Source organism: Dasypus novemcinctus, chromosome 26, assembly GCF_030445035.2.
Source record: "Dasypus novemcinctus isolate mDasNov1 chromosome 26, mDasNov1.1.hap2, whole genome shotgun sequence".
Lineage (NCBI taxonomy): Eukaryota > Metazoa > Chordata > Mammalia > Cingulata > Dasypodidae > Dasypus > Dasypus novemcinctus.
In genome coordinates, this window is record NC_080698.1 from 13872994 (window position 1) to 13887129 (window position 14136).

Genomic DNA, 14136 nt, shown 5'->3' on the forward strand with positions numbered 1-14136 from the left:
CGCTGGCCCATGCGCAGTGCTGATGCGCACAAGGAATGCCGTGCCACCCAGGGATGTGCCCCGTGTAGGGGAGCCCCACGCGCAAGGAGTGCACCCCCTAAGGAGAGCCGCCCAGTACAAAAGAAAGTGCAGCCTGCCCAAGAATGGTGCCGCCCACACGGAGAGCTAACACAACAAGATGACACGACAAAATGAAACGCAGATTCCCATGCTGCTGACAACAACAGAAGCAGATAAAGAAGACGCAGCAAATAGACACAGAGAACAGACCCCCGTGGCGGGGTGAGGGGGGGAGAAGGGAAGAGAAATAAATAAATAAATCTTTAAAAAAATATATAAATAAATAAATACTGTTAATAATAGGTTCTCCAATTATTGGGATAACAACAAAAATATCTTTCTGGGGAAGGGGGGTGGTACTACCTCCTTTGAGAATTACTGAACTAGATGATATTCTAAATCTGCATAGGCTCTACCAAGAACAGATCTGGTTCTCATGGGGCCTGAAATCTATTCAATATGGAGGCCTCCCCTTTGAAAAAGATCAAAATTACAAATAAAAAATTAGGTATGAAGACATTTATTTATAATGAGAAAAATTGCAACTGAATATACATATTTAAAAAGCTAATAAATAGCATAAACATCACAGACACATAGTATTTTTAAATTAACTGCCTAAAATTAATTTTATTAATTAATTAACACACCTTTTTAATACTTTTCCTTTACATTTTTGGCTCCACACTTTGTCTCTTCAAATGACAGTGAGGGAACAGATATGGTCAAGTGGTTAAGTGCCTGCTTCCTATGTATGGGGTCCTGGGTTTGATCCCCAGAACCTCCTAAAAACAAAACAAACAAACAAATGGGAAAAAAAAGGCAACTCTCATTGGGGAACAGATGTAGCTCAGTGGTTGAATGCCTCCTTCCCATGTACAAGGTCCTGGGTTCAATGGCCGGTACTACCTAAAAAAACCCAAAACAATGAATATCATTTTCTATAGAGACAAGGGAAAGATAATTCAGTCTTTTTTTTAGTATGGTTGTCCAAAATTTGTTTTAGTGTTAATTTAGAGAAAGTTTCTTTCAGCTTCATAACTTGTTATTGGTTATCACATAAATTTTTAGAATTATTACCATTTGGGAAAAAGTCTAGCTTCTTTTACATATAAACTCTAAGGCTTCTTTCATAGATAAGTTGTCAGATTTTTAAATATTGTACGGTGACCAATTGTAAATACTCTTTGAATTGACAATCCTTACTAACCCATTTGTCACTCATGTTCTTATTTTAGTAGCTTAAAATAAACTTTATATTATATCCATCAAGGTCAGTATTGCATGTCAAATCAGCAAGAAATTTAAAGACAAGAATTCTGATAATTTCTATTTTATGTGATACCCATCAGTCAAAGAGAAAAAATGGTATGTTTTTAGTTGTGTCTGCCTTAAAATCAAATATACTTTTTGGGAGAGAGCTTCTTTTTTTGACTTGGCTCAGTGAAAACTTTATCCTTCATTCAGTTTTACATGTCTGATGATTGGAGGAATTTTCCATAGACTAGCTTCTAGGTATATACATTTCAAACCTTGTTTTTCCTCCACTGCCCACATACTTCCAGTGCTGGGTGTCAAAGCATGTGTTCTTATCATCCCACAATCTTCATGTCATGATAGAGTCCAGGTGAGTCAGCATAGTGGGTAGTAGGAATATTCCTGGTAGCCATTCCTACACTGGAAATAAAAGCAAAAATTTAACTGCACAGACTATGAACCAAATAAACATTGCCCATTAAAACAAAACTGAATGTATCCATGATTCAACTTCCCCTTATCCAGATTCCCCAAATGACCTCTACTCTGATGGTATTCAACTCCAGAAGAAGTGTAAGGGAAAGAATGTCAGGGTAGAAAGAGACAAAATTCGTGTGTTTGAAATATTTTACTTCTGCAAAGACCTAGAGAGAGAGAGAGACAGAGAGAGAGACAGAGAAAGAGTGAGAGACAGAGAGTGAGAGAGTCCTGGGCAAGCTTAAATTTCATTAGCTTTGTGCTAAATCTGAGTCTATCAAATATTCTAAAATTCTGTGAATGATCCTTAGTGTTGAGGATGAGGAGAATTGAGGTAGGAGACTTTCCAAGGCTTCACACATTATATTACACCTAGTGCTTATTCTATGTATATAAGACCGGATTTCCTTCTCTAATTATATAGCCTATTGCATTTTTCCCTGTGATGTTGCTAAATTCTGAGTGATAACATTACATTTTTAGGAGTAATTTTATTACTGGAAAAATAATATATGGACATATTTTTAAAATTCAAGTAAGGCTAGAAACAAAAAACAAAGGTGCCCTGCCTTCTCCCAATCCAAGAGACACCCACTTTCAACAGCTTTAGCCATTACTTCAGGTTTTTCTTTATATTTTAAAAATAATAATATTGTATACGACCATCTTGAGTCAGTTTTAGACATTTTTTATTGACTTTCAACTATAATATATGCAAAATTTAGCTTTCAGTTCTGTTTTTTCTTTCCTGGAGGCATTCCTTCTGGAGCCTTCCATCATTCTCTTCCAATCTGAACCTATCATTCTCTAGGACTGCTGTACAGCTGTTTTCATAGGCCTTCTTTTGCCATCATCCTGAGCAGACACTTCACCTCACCCCTATGTTCAATCTTTTGATTCTTGGCTCTTGTATCTTCCTTTTTTCTTGGTTTATGTCTGTATTTTGTTGAACTACATTCACCAGTAAACTGTCTGAAAAAGGGGGTATGGGAGATAAATCTTTAGAAATTTTACATACATATTTTTTAAGTTTATTATTTATTTATTTATTTATTTTAAAGATTTAGTTTTTATTTATATCCTTCTCCTCCCCCCCCCCCCCCCAGTTGTCTGCTCTCTGTGTCCATTCATTGTGTGTTTTTCTGTGACTGCTTCTATCCTTATCAGTGGCACTGGGAATCTGTTTCTTTTTGTTGTGTTATCTTGTGGTGTCAACTCTCCATGTGTGCAGCGCCATTCCTGGGCAGGCTGCACTTTCTTTCGCACTGGGCGGCTCTCCTTACGGGGCGCACTCGCATGTGGGGTTCCCCTATGCAAGGGACACCCCTGTGTGGCAGAGCACTCCTTGTGCACATCAGTACTGCACATGGGCCAGCTCCACATGGGTCAAAGAGGCCCGGGGTTTGAACTGCAGACCTCCCATGTGGTAGGCGGACGCCCCTTCCACTGGGCCAAGTCCGCTTCCCTAGTTTATTTATTTATCCATCCCCCAAGATGGCTCCCTTGTCTGTCTGCTTGTTTTCTGCTTGCTTCTTTAGGAGGCACCAGAAACTGAACCCAGGACCTCCCTTGTGGGAGGTGAGTGCCCAACTGTTTGAGCCACTTCCACTCCCAGCTGGTTGCATTATCTGCTGGTTGTGTCTCTGGTTATGGTGTCTGCTTGTTGCAGCATTTGTAGCATCTGCTAGCTGCGGTGTCTGCTTATCTTCTTTAGGAGGCACTGGGAACCAAATCTGGGACCTCCCATGTGGGAGGTGGGTGCCTAATTGCTTGAGCCATATCTGTTCCTATATATTTTTTTAAACTTACATATTTTTCACTCTTGTTTGTCTGGTTATAGACTTCTTGGTCAAAAATAATTTTCCGTCACATCAGAATTTTGAAGCCATTATTCCAGTGTTTTAGCAGCTTCAAAGTCATTGAGAAGTCTGATACCATTTTACTTCCAGTTCTTTGCAGATTACCTGTTTCCCCTCTCTGGATGTTTTTAGAATCTTTTACTTCTTTTTTAAAAAAATTATAATAATTTGCTGGGCATGTGTTATTTTTTAGGTATTGGGTTGGATACTTGGTGGGCAGGCACTTTCAGGATGGAGAAGGATCATGTCCTTTAGTTCTGGAAATTTTTCCTTTGTTATGTCTTTTTTTTTTTTTAAGATTTATTTTTATTTATTTCTCCCCCCCTCCCAGTTGTCTGTTCTCTGTGTCTATTTGCTGCGTTTTCTTTGTTCACTTCTGTTGTTGTCAGCGGGACCGGGAATCTGTGTCTCTTTTGTTGCGTCATCTTGTTGTGTCAGCTCTCTGTGTGTGTGGTGCCATTCTTGGGCAGGCTGCACTTTCTTTTGCACTGGGCGGCTCTCCTTAGGGGGTGCACTCCTTGCGCGTGGGGCTCCCCTGCGTGGGGACACCCCTGCATGGCACGGTACTCCTTGTGCACATCAGCACTGCGAATGGGCCAGCTCCACACAGGTCAAGGAGGCCCCGGGTTTGAACCACGGAACCTCTCATGTAGTTGATGGACGCCCTAACCGCTGGGCCAAGTCCGATTCCCTGTGTTATGTCTTTGATAATTCCTTCCTCACTGTTTTCTCTGTTCCCTCTTTCTGGAACTATTATTTAAAAGTTGGACTTCTTGGATTATTTCTAATTTCTTTATTATTGTTCATTTCTTATTCTTTTTGGCTCTACTTTCTATAGACTTACCTAGATTTAAAAATTTCGTTTATTTTTAATTTTGAAGTCTTTTTTGTTCTTGGATTTTTACTAAAACATTTTAAAATATAGTATCCTGTTATTATTCAAGAATGAAATACCTTTTCTTATTTCTTTGGGATTTTTAATGAGTTTTCTTCTGCTCCTTATCTGTTTTTTTCTGTTTCATTTATTTTCTCTTAACATACTAGAAGTATTTATCAAATGTCTGATGGTCCTAAGATCTATTCATATTTAAGGATGAACAGAGCTGTTTGTGTATTTCAAAATATATCTAGAATCCAGCCACTTCTCACCATCTTCGCCTGTACCATCTTGGTACAAATCACCATCAGCTCTTTTTTTCTAAGGATTTATTATTTATTTATTTATTTCCCCTCTCCCCCACTCCTGTTGTCTGCTTTCTTTGTCCATTTGCTGTGTGTTCTTCTGTGTCCACTTGCATTCTTGTCAGCAGCACCAGGAATCTGTGTCGCTTTTTTGTTGTGTCATCTTGCTGCATCAGCTCTCCGTGTGTGTTGCACCACTCCTGGGCAAGCTGCACTTTTTTCCCACTGGGTGGCTCTCCTTATGGGGTGCACTCCTTGTGTTTGGGGTTCCCCTATGTGGGGGACACCCTTGCGTGGCATGACACTCCTTGTGCTCATCAGCACTGTGCGTGGGCCAGCTCACCACATGGGTCAGGAGGCCCTGGGTTTGAGCCCTGGGCCTCCCATGTGGTAGGCAGACGCTCTATCAGTTGAGCCAAATCTGGTTCCCTGGTTCTGGACTTTTCTTTGCTGGGAGATTTTTGATGATGGATTCAATCTCTCTAAATGTTATTGGTTTGCTAAGTTCTTTTATTTCTTGTGGCATCAGTGTAGGTTGTTTGTACATTTCTAGGAATTTGTCCATTTTTTCTAGGTTGTCTACTTTGTTGGCATACAGCTTCTCATAATATCCTCTTATGATTCTTTTTATTTCTGTGGGGTCAGTTGTACTTCTCCCCTTTCATTTCTGATTGTATTTTTTGCATCTTCTCTCTTTTTCTCTTTGTTGGTCTAGCTACGGGTTTGTCAATTTTATTGATTTCAAAGAACCAGCTTTTGATTTTGTTGATTTTCTCTATTGTTTTTTGTTCTCAGTTTCATTTATTTCTGCTGTAATCTTTATTATTTCTTTCCTTCTGCTTGCTTTGGAATTGGTTTGTTACTTTTTCTAATTTCTTTAGTTGTTCAGTTAAATCTTTGAGTTTAGCTCTTTCTTCTTTTATAATATAGGCATTTAAGTCTATAAATATCCCTCTCAAGACTGCTTTCACTGTATCCCGTAAGTTTTGATACATTGTGTTCTTGTTTTCATTTGTCTCAATATATTTACTGATTTCACTTGCAATTTCTTCTTTTACCCACTGATTATTTAGGAGTGTGTTGTTCAGCCTCCACATATTTCCAAATTTACCTTTTTCCTGTCCATTATTGATTTCCAGTTTCATTCCATTATGATCAGAGAAGGTGCTTTGTATAATTTCCATCTTTTTATATTTATTGAGAGCTACATTGTATCTTAAGATGTAGTCAACCCTGGAGAAAGATCCACGGGCATTTGAGAAGAATGTATAACCTGCTGAGTTTGGATGCAGTGTTCTGTATATGTCTGTTAAGTCTAACTCGTTTAACATATTGTTCAAGTTCTGTTTCCTTGTTGATCTTCTGTCTAGTTGTTTTATCTAATGATGTGAGTGGGGTGTTGAAGTCTCCAACAATTATTGTAGAGATGTCTTTTTCTCCCTTCAGTTTTCCCAGAGTTTGTCTCATGTATTTGGGGGCACCCTGGTTAGGCACATAGATATTTGTGATTGTTATATCTTCCTGGTGGATTGTCCGTTTTATTAATATATAATGGCCTTTTGTAACTCTTATCATTTTTTGCATTTAAAGTCTGTTTTGTCTGTATAGCTACCTCTCCTCTTTTTTTGGTTTCTATTTGCATAGAGTATCTTTTTCCAGCCTTTTGCTTGCAGCCATTTTGTATCCCTGGGTCTAAGATGAGTTTCTTATAAGCAGCATATGGATGGCTCATGTTTTTTTGCCAGTATCTTTTGATTGGGGAGTTTAATCCATTCACATTCAATGATATTACTGTAAATGCACTATTTATTTCCACCATCTTATACTTTGGTTTTCATATGTTATATCATACTTTTATCTGTCTTTTTACTCTTTTGGTTATCCTTTCTGCTATTCTTTCTTCTATACTCTCCTCCAAACCTGTCTCTCCTGTCTTTTTCTTTCAGGTTCTAAGTTTTCCTTTAATATATCCTGCACAGGTGTATTCTTTTTTACAAACTCTCTTAGTTTCCGTTTGTTTGTGAGTATTTTATACTCACCTTCATATTTCAAGGATAATTTTGCTGGGTAAAGAGTTCTCAGCTGGCAGTTTTTCTCTTTTCAGTATCCTAATTGTATCATTCCACTGCCTTCTCATCTCCGTGGTTTCTGAAGAAAAATCCATGCTAAATCTTACCGGGCATCCCTTGTATATGATGGGTTGCTTCTCCCTTGCTGCTCTGAGAATTTTTTCTTTATCTTTGAAATTTGACACCCAGAGTAGAATGTGTTTTGGAGTACATCTATTTGGATTTATTCTGAGTGGGATACGTTATGCTTCTTAGACATGTAAGTTAATTTCTTTCGTGTGAGTTGGGAAATGTTCAGCTATTATTTCCTCAAATACTCTTTTTGCCTCTTTTCCCTTCTCTTCTCCTTCTGGAACTCCCATGACATGTATGTTGTTGCATTTCGTATTGTCATTCAATTCTCTGAGTCCCTGCTCAATGTATTCCATTCTTTACTCTCTCTTCAATTTCAGAGAGAAATTGTTCTGTCTTCTGTATCACTTGTTCTTTTTTTTTAAAGATTTATTTTTTATTTATTTTTCTCCCCTTCCCTGCCTTCCCCCCCCCCCCCCCGCCCAAGTTGTCTGCTCTCTTGTCCATTCACTGTGTATTCTTCTGTGTCTGCTTGTGTCAGCAGCACCTGGAATCTGTGTCTCGTTTTTTTTGCGTCATCTTGCTGCATCAGCTCTCCGTGTGTGTGGGGCTATTCCTGAGCAGGCTGCACTTTTTTCGCACTGGGCAGCTCTCCTTACAGGGCACACTCCTTGCGCATGGGGCTCCCTTACACGGGGGACACCCCTGCGTGGCACGGCACTCCTTGTGTGCATCTGCACTGTGTGTGGGCCAGCTCATCACATGGGTCAGGAGGCCCTGGGTTTGAACCTTGGACCTCCCATGTGGTAGGCAGACACCCTATCTGTTGGGCCAAATCCACCTCCCATATATCACTTGCTCTTTTTTTTTTTTTCATCTGTGACTGCTTCTATCCTTATCAGCAGCACTGGGAATCTGTGTTTCTTTTTGTTGCGTCATCTTGTTGTGTCAGCTCTCTGTATGTGTGGCACCATTCTTGGGCAGGCTGCACTTTTCTTTCATGCTGGATGGCTCTCCTTACGGGGCACATTCCTTGTGCATGGGGCTCCCCTACACGGGGGATACCCCTGCGTGGCAGAGTACTCCTTGCATGTATCAGCACTGTGCATGGGCCAGCTCCACACGGGTCAGGGAGGCCCAGGGTTTGAACCACAGACCGCCCATGTGGTAGGCAGATGCCCTATCCCTTGGGCCAAGTCTGCTTCCCTTGTTCTTTTTTCTGTCATTTCAAGTCTGCTCTTGTATGCCTCAAATGTGTTTTTTTTTTTCTTTTTTCTTTCTTTTTTTAATTGATTTTGTAAAAATATTACATTAAAAAAAATATGAGGTCCCATTCAACCCCACCACCCCTGCCGCACCCCTCCCCCCCCAGCAACACTCACTCCCATCATCATGACACATCCATTGCATTTGGTAAGTACATCTCTGGGTATCTCTGCACCTCATGGTCGTTAGTCCACATCATGGCCCACACTCTCCCCCATTCCATCCAGTGGGCCCTGGGAGGATTTACAATGTCCGGTGATTGCCCCTGAAGCACCATCCAGGGCAACTCCAAGTCCCAAAGGCGCCTCCACATCTCATCTCTTCCTGCCATTCCCCATACCCATCAGCCACCATGTCCACTTTTCCCACTCCAATGCCACCTTTTCTCTGTGGACCTTGGATTGGTTGTGTCCGTTGCACCTCTATGTCAAGAGGAGGCTCAGATTCCACATGGTTACTGGATGCAATCCTCCTGCTTTCAGTTGTAGGCACTCTAGGCTCCATGATGTGGTGGTTGTCCTTCTTCAAGTCCATCTTAGCTGAGTGAGGTGAGCCCAATAAATCAGATTGTAGGAGCTGGAGTCTGTTGAAGCTCAGGGCCTGGCTATCATATTGTCAGTAAAAAGATTCAATCCCCTAAATATATCTTAAACCCCAATACCAACTACAATTCCAGTAAAGTAGCATGATAGTCTTATGAAAAGAGATCCCCTCTGGGTCCAGTTTCATCACGCAGAAACACCAGCTCCAAAGAAGGGCCATCTGACATGGCAGTGAACCCTATCTGCCATGACCATAGAACCCGTGGGTCCCTTTAGCCCTCAAAGGAACCAATACCTGGGGATTGTATCTACTTTATCTGTCTCTTAGACTCTGCTCAGTTGTGCATAAGGGCAATCCTTCTGACAGCCTCCAGACTCTTTTTTTTTAGAGACTCATAGCCATATAAACTCATTTCTCCTTTCTATTTCCCCCTTACATTAGGTCAAACAGCATTTTAAAGTCATATTATTCTATGTAGACAGGGATATTCTACTGATCCGCATCGAACCTTCAATTCAAGGTCATTTTCCAGTTGCTTTATCAGTTGTTAGTTGATAGTGATCCCTTGGTGCCAGGGAGGCTCATCCCCGGGTGTCATGTCCCATGCTGGGGGGAAGGCATTGCATTTAGATGCTGAGTTAGGCTTTGAGACTGGCCACATTTGAGTAACATGAAGGCTGTCAGGAGGAAATTCCCAGGCACAGTGCTGCTCTAGGCCTTGTTCTTATTTCAGGCATATAGGCTCACAAGCATAGTCATTAGTATCAGGGGCTCACTGTTGGGCCCTCATTCCTTCTCGGTCCTTGCCGCTGCACTTGGGGGACTGCCGCTGCTCCCCTAGGGACCACGGCACAGCACCCCCGGCCAGGGACCCAGTACCCCCCCAGCTGTAGTTTTTAATTGTTGCCACTATGAGTATATCCAAACATTACCATGCACCCTGGACATATGCCCTGTATAGCTCCATGTCAGCCATATATCCCCTGGCAATAGTATCCTATACCAGTATTCCTCCGCTGCCATTGTTGGACCACTCTGGGATCCAGAACTTCCTGAATATTGAAGCCCCAATATAATGTCAGGATCTCTTACTAGCAAAATGGGATATAGTGATGGGTTTAAAGGTTAGATATAGAATACATGTTGACTTGGAAAAATTCTACATCCTATCTTTTTCTTTTCCTTTTTTTCCCCCTAATTATTGAACTTCTCTTCACAAGAGCCCTAGACCACAGCAATTCATGTATACAATATACAGCACTCCCACACATCCACCACAAAACCTTTTCCCTTCCACAGCGATACTCTTACAACTTATTCACAACATATTTACTTAAAGTGATGTACAGAGTCTGAGACAATAGCTTTCAAACCAGGTGACATCTGTGCTTACATTGTGGTGCATACTTTAGGATACGCAGTTTTCTAACATTTTTAGTTATCCTATGTTTTACATTATGGTTTACATTATCATTCTGTCGTCCCCTATATGTTTATGATGTAATATTACATATTTTATATCCATCCTTGTGTACTCTCACGAAACTCCTCTCATACCCCACATTTACCTTGGTTCCACACATTTAACATCCATTTTCCCATCCCCTTGGTGCCCACAGTGACAGCCAACCTCCGTTTCCCGAGGAGCCACATCCAGAGATACTTGCAACAGTGTTCAGGTCCTAACTTTCTCAGCTGCCCCAATGCCCTGGGAGCCACCCTTTCTCTCGAGAGATACAGTTCCCTCTGTTTGATGGCATTAGTCCTCCCCAGGATGTGGGTCCACCCCCACTCTCACTACTTGGGTCTCTACCCAATGGTATCACCCACTCTGGCAAAACGAGCATTCAGACATTCCCCAGGAGCCCGTCCCGCATCAGACCATCCCTTCCGAGCATCCTAAACAGGTAACCCTCTTAATTATATTTTGATATGATTCTCTCAGCATTTTACTCTCAACCAACACCTGACACTCTCCTGTGTTCGTAGGCTACCCCTCCCTTCCCCCACTTTTTGGGCAATATTACCCATCCGCCCATCCCCAGCCCCCCTCAAACCTGCAAAGCCCCACCCAAAGGCAACCCCTTGCCCCCATTTTATCTCTTCTTTGTGTTCATACTTACCGCCAGCTCATCAAAAATTCCACCCCTGCAGACGTCGGCTCACATCCTTCCTCCACCCCCCGATTTCCTGTAAGCCTATCGTTCAGTCTCTAGCTCTCTGAGGCAGCTTGTTTATTTCATATCATTGAGGTCATGTAGTATTTGTCCTTCAATGCCTGGGTTGCTTCACTCAACAAAAGGTTCTCAAGATTCATCCATGTTATCACGTGTGTTTGTAGTGTATTTGTTCTTACAGCTGCGTAGTATTCCATTGTGTGTATATACCACATTTTATTGATCCACTCATCTGTTGATGGGCATTTGGGTTGATTCCAACTTTTGGCGATAGTGAACAATGCTGCTATGAACATTGGTGTACATATATCGATTTGTGTCCTTGTTTTCAGTTCTGCTGGGTATATACCCAGCAGTGGTATTGCTGGATCATATGGCAAATCTATGGTTAGCTTTTTGAGAAACTGCCAAACTGTCCTCCAGAATGGTTGGATCCTTCTGCATTCCCACCAGCAGTGGATGAGTGTTTCCCTTTCTTCACATCCTCTCCAGCATTTGTATTCTAAATATGTTTTTGATCTCACCTATTGTCTTACATTTCCATGAACCCTGTTACCTTTCTGTTCAGGATTTCAAATTCTTCTTTGTGGTCACTCAATGTCTTCTTGATGTCATTTATCTCTTTGGCCATATTATCTTTCATCTCATTAATTTGATTTTGGAAATTTGTGTGCATTTCACTGATTAGTTCTCTCAAATCCTGCATCTCTTCTGGGACATTGATATATTCCTTTTCTTGGGTCATGACTTCTATTTTCTTAGTATGACTTGTAATTTTTTGTTGATTTCTAGGCATCTGATTAGGATATAGTTTACTCAGATGCTCAATTTCTTTCTCTTTTGTAAGCATTTAATGGCAGGACACTGTGTTGCCACTGTTCTTTGATTCTTGGCTTGACCTGGATTGTTAGGATTGTCCTTGATAGTTGCTCAAAACTGGGCACTGGACCAAGTAATTGGTTGTAGACTCACTTCCTAGGACCTAGGGATGGGAAGCTATAGAGGCTGGAAAAAGTCTCTCCTTTGTAAAAAAAAATTCTTTTTGCATGCACTTCCTTGGTTTGCCATGAGATTGGGCTCTTTGGCAGCTCTTAGTTCAATGCCTGGTCGGAGTGTATTTGTTGTATTTATTTGGGTTAGGAGCTTACAGATACCAGGCCATAAAGCATAATTTACTTCCCTCACCAAAGTCTATTTTCCTGTATTGGAGCACAATGGCTGTCAACATCTGCGAGGGTTTAGGCTTCCTGGGTTCCTCCCTTCTCAGGGCCTGCTTCTTTCCAGGTTTAGGGTTCCTCTCCTCCTGGGGCTCCAGCTTAAGGCTTCAGCATCAAACTCCAACATCAAAACTCCAACGTTCAAAAACCCTCAACTCTGTCCTTCACAAACGCCCTAATGACTTGGCCCAATCAAAGCCCTAATCATGCCAAGGTACAGAACCAGATTACAAACATAATCCAATATCTATTTTTTGGAATTCATAACCATATCAAACAGCGATAGGGGCAATAAATAAAATAAATCTTCAAAAAAAAAGAAATTTAACATTGATATAAAGCTCACTTTCTATATTCAAATTTTTTCTTATGTCCCAATAATGTCCTTTTGAGCCTTTTCTCCTCCATTCTTAGATCCCATCCAATACCATACATTGCATTTAATTTTCATCATCTTCTTAGTTTCTTTTTAAATTGTAGAAACATATATACAACATAAATCTTACTATTCCAACCCCTCCAAGCATACCATTCAGTGGGATTAATCACATTCACAATGTTGCAGTTCCCTTACTACAATCCATTACTATAACTTTCCCTTTACCTCAAACAAATTCTACACTCATTTTCCATTAAGTTCCCATTGCCTCTGTCCCCAACCCTTGATAACCTGTACCCTACTTCTGTCTCTATGAGTTTTCATGTACTCTCATATTTTCTTTGTAGTTACCATGGGGCTGAAATTTAACATCCTAAACCTATAACAATCTCATTTACTTTAATACCAACTTAACAGCTTCAATGGCATAGATAAACTACGTTCCTATAGCCATTTGTTCTGCTACATTTATGTAGTTCTTGTCACAAATTACATATTTATACATTATGAGTCCAAAACCATTGATTTATAATTACATGTTTTGCATTTGCCTATTAGATCTTGTAGAAAATAAAAAGTGGAGTTACAAATAAAAAAGATAATAGTACTGGTATTTATATTACCCATGCCATTATCTTTATGGAACATCTTTATTTCTTCATGTAACTCCAGCCAATTGTCTAGTGTCCTTTCCTTTCAACCTGGAGACTTTCTTTTAACATTTCTTGTAGGGCTGGTCTAGAGGTGATAAAGTTCCTCAGCTTTGTTTAGCTGGGAATATCTTATTCTCTTCCTCATTTCTGAAAGACATTTTTGCTGGATATAGAACTCTTGGTTGGCAGTTTTGCTTTCAGCCCTTAAAATAGGATTTCCCACTGCATTCTAGACTCAGTGGTTTCTGGTGACAAATTGGCACTTATTTTATTGAGGTTCCCTTGTTTCTCTTTCACAGCATTCCAAAATCTCTCTGGCATTTTACAGTTTGATTATAACATGGTGCATTGTGGGTCTTCTTGGGTTTATCCTGTTTGGAGTTTGTTGAGCATCTTGGATGTGTATATTCATGTCTTCTGTTAAATTTCATAAATTTTCAGCCATTATTTCTTTGAATGTTGTCTCTGGCTCTTTCCCTCTTCTTTTTCTGGGACTCCCACAATGCGTATATTGGTACATTTCATGTGTCCCTCAGGCTCCTCAGATGCTCTTCACTTTTTTTCATTCTTTCCTCCTTCTGCTCTCCAGACTGAATGATTTAAATTGTTTATCTTAAAGTTCACTGATTCTTTCTTCTGCCAGTTTCAGTTTGCTTTTGAACCCCTCAAGGGAATTTTTTTATTTCTGTTACTTTGATATTCGGCTCTATTTGGTTTCTTTTCATAATTTCCATCTCTATATTGATATTTTCTTTGTGTTCATCTGTTTTCCTGATTTCTTTCAGTTCTTTGTCCACTTTTTTCCTTTAACTCTTTGAGCATACTTAGGGCCATTTAAAAAATTCTTTGGAATATCCCAGGTCTTTTCCTCCTTATTCATAGTTTCTAATGCTTTAATCTTCTCCTTTGCCTGGGCCATTGCTTC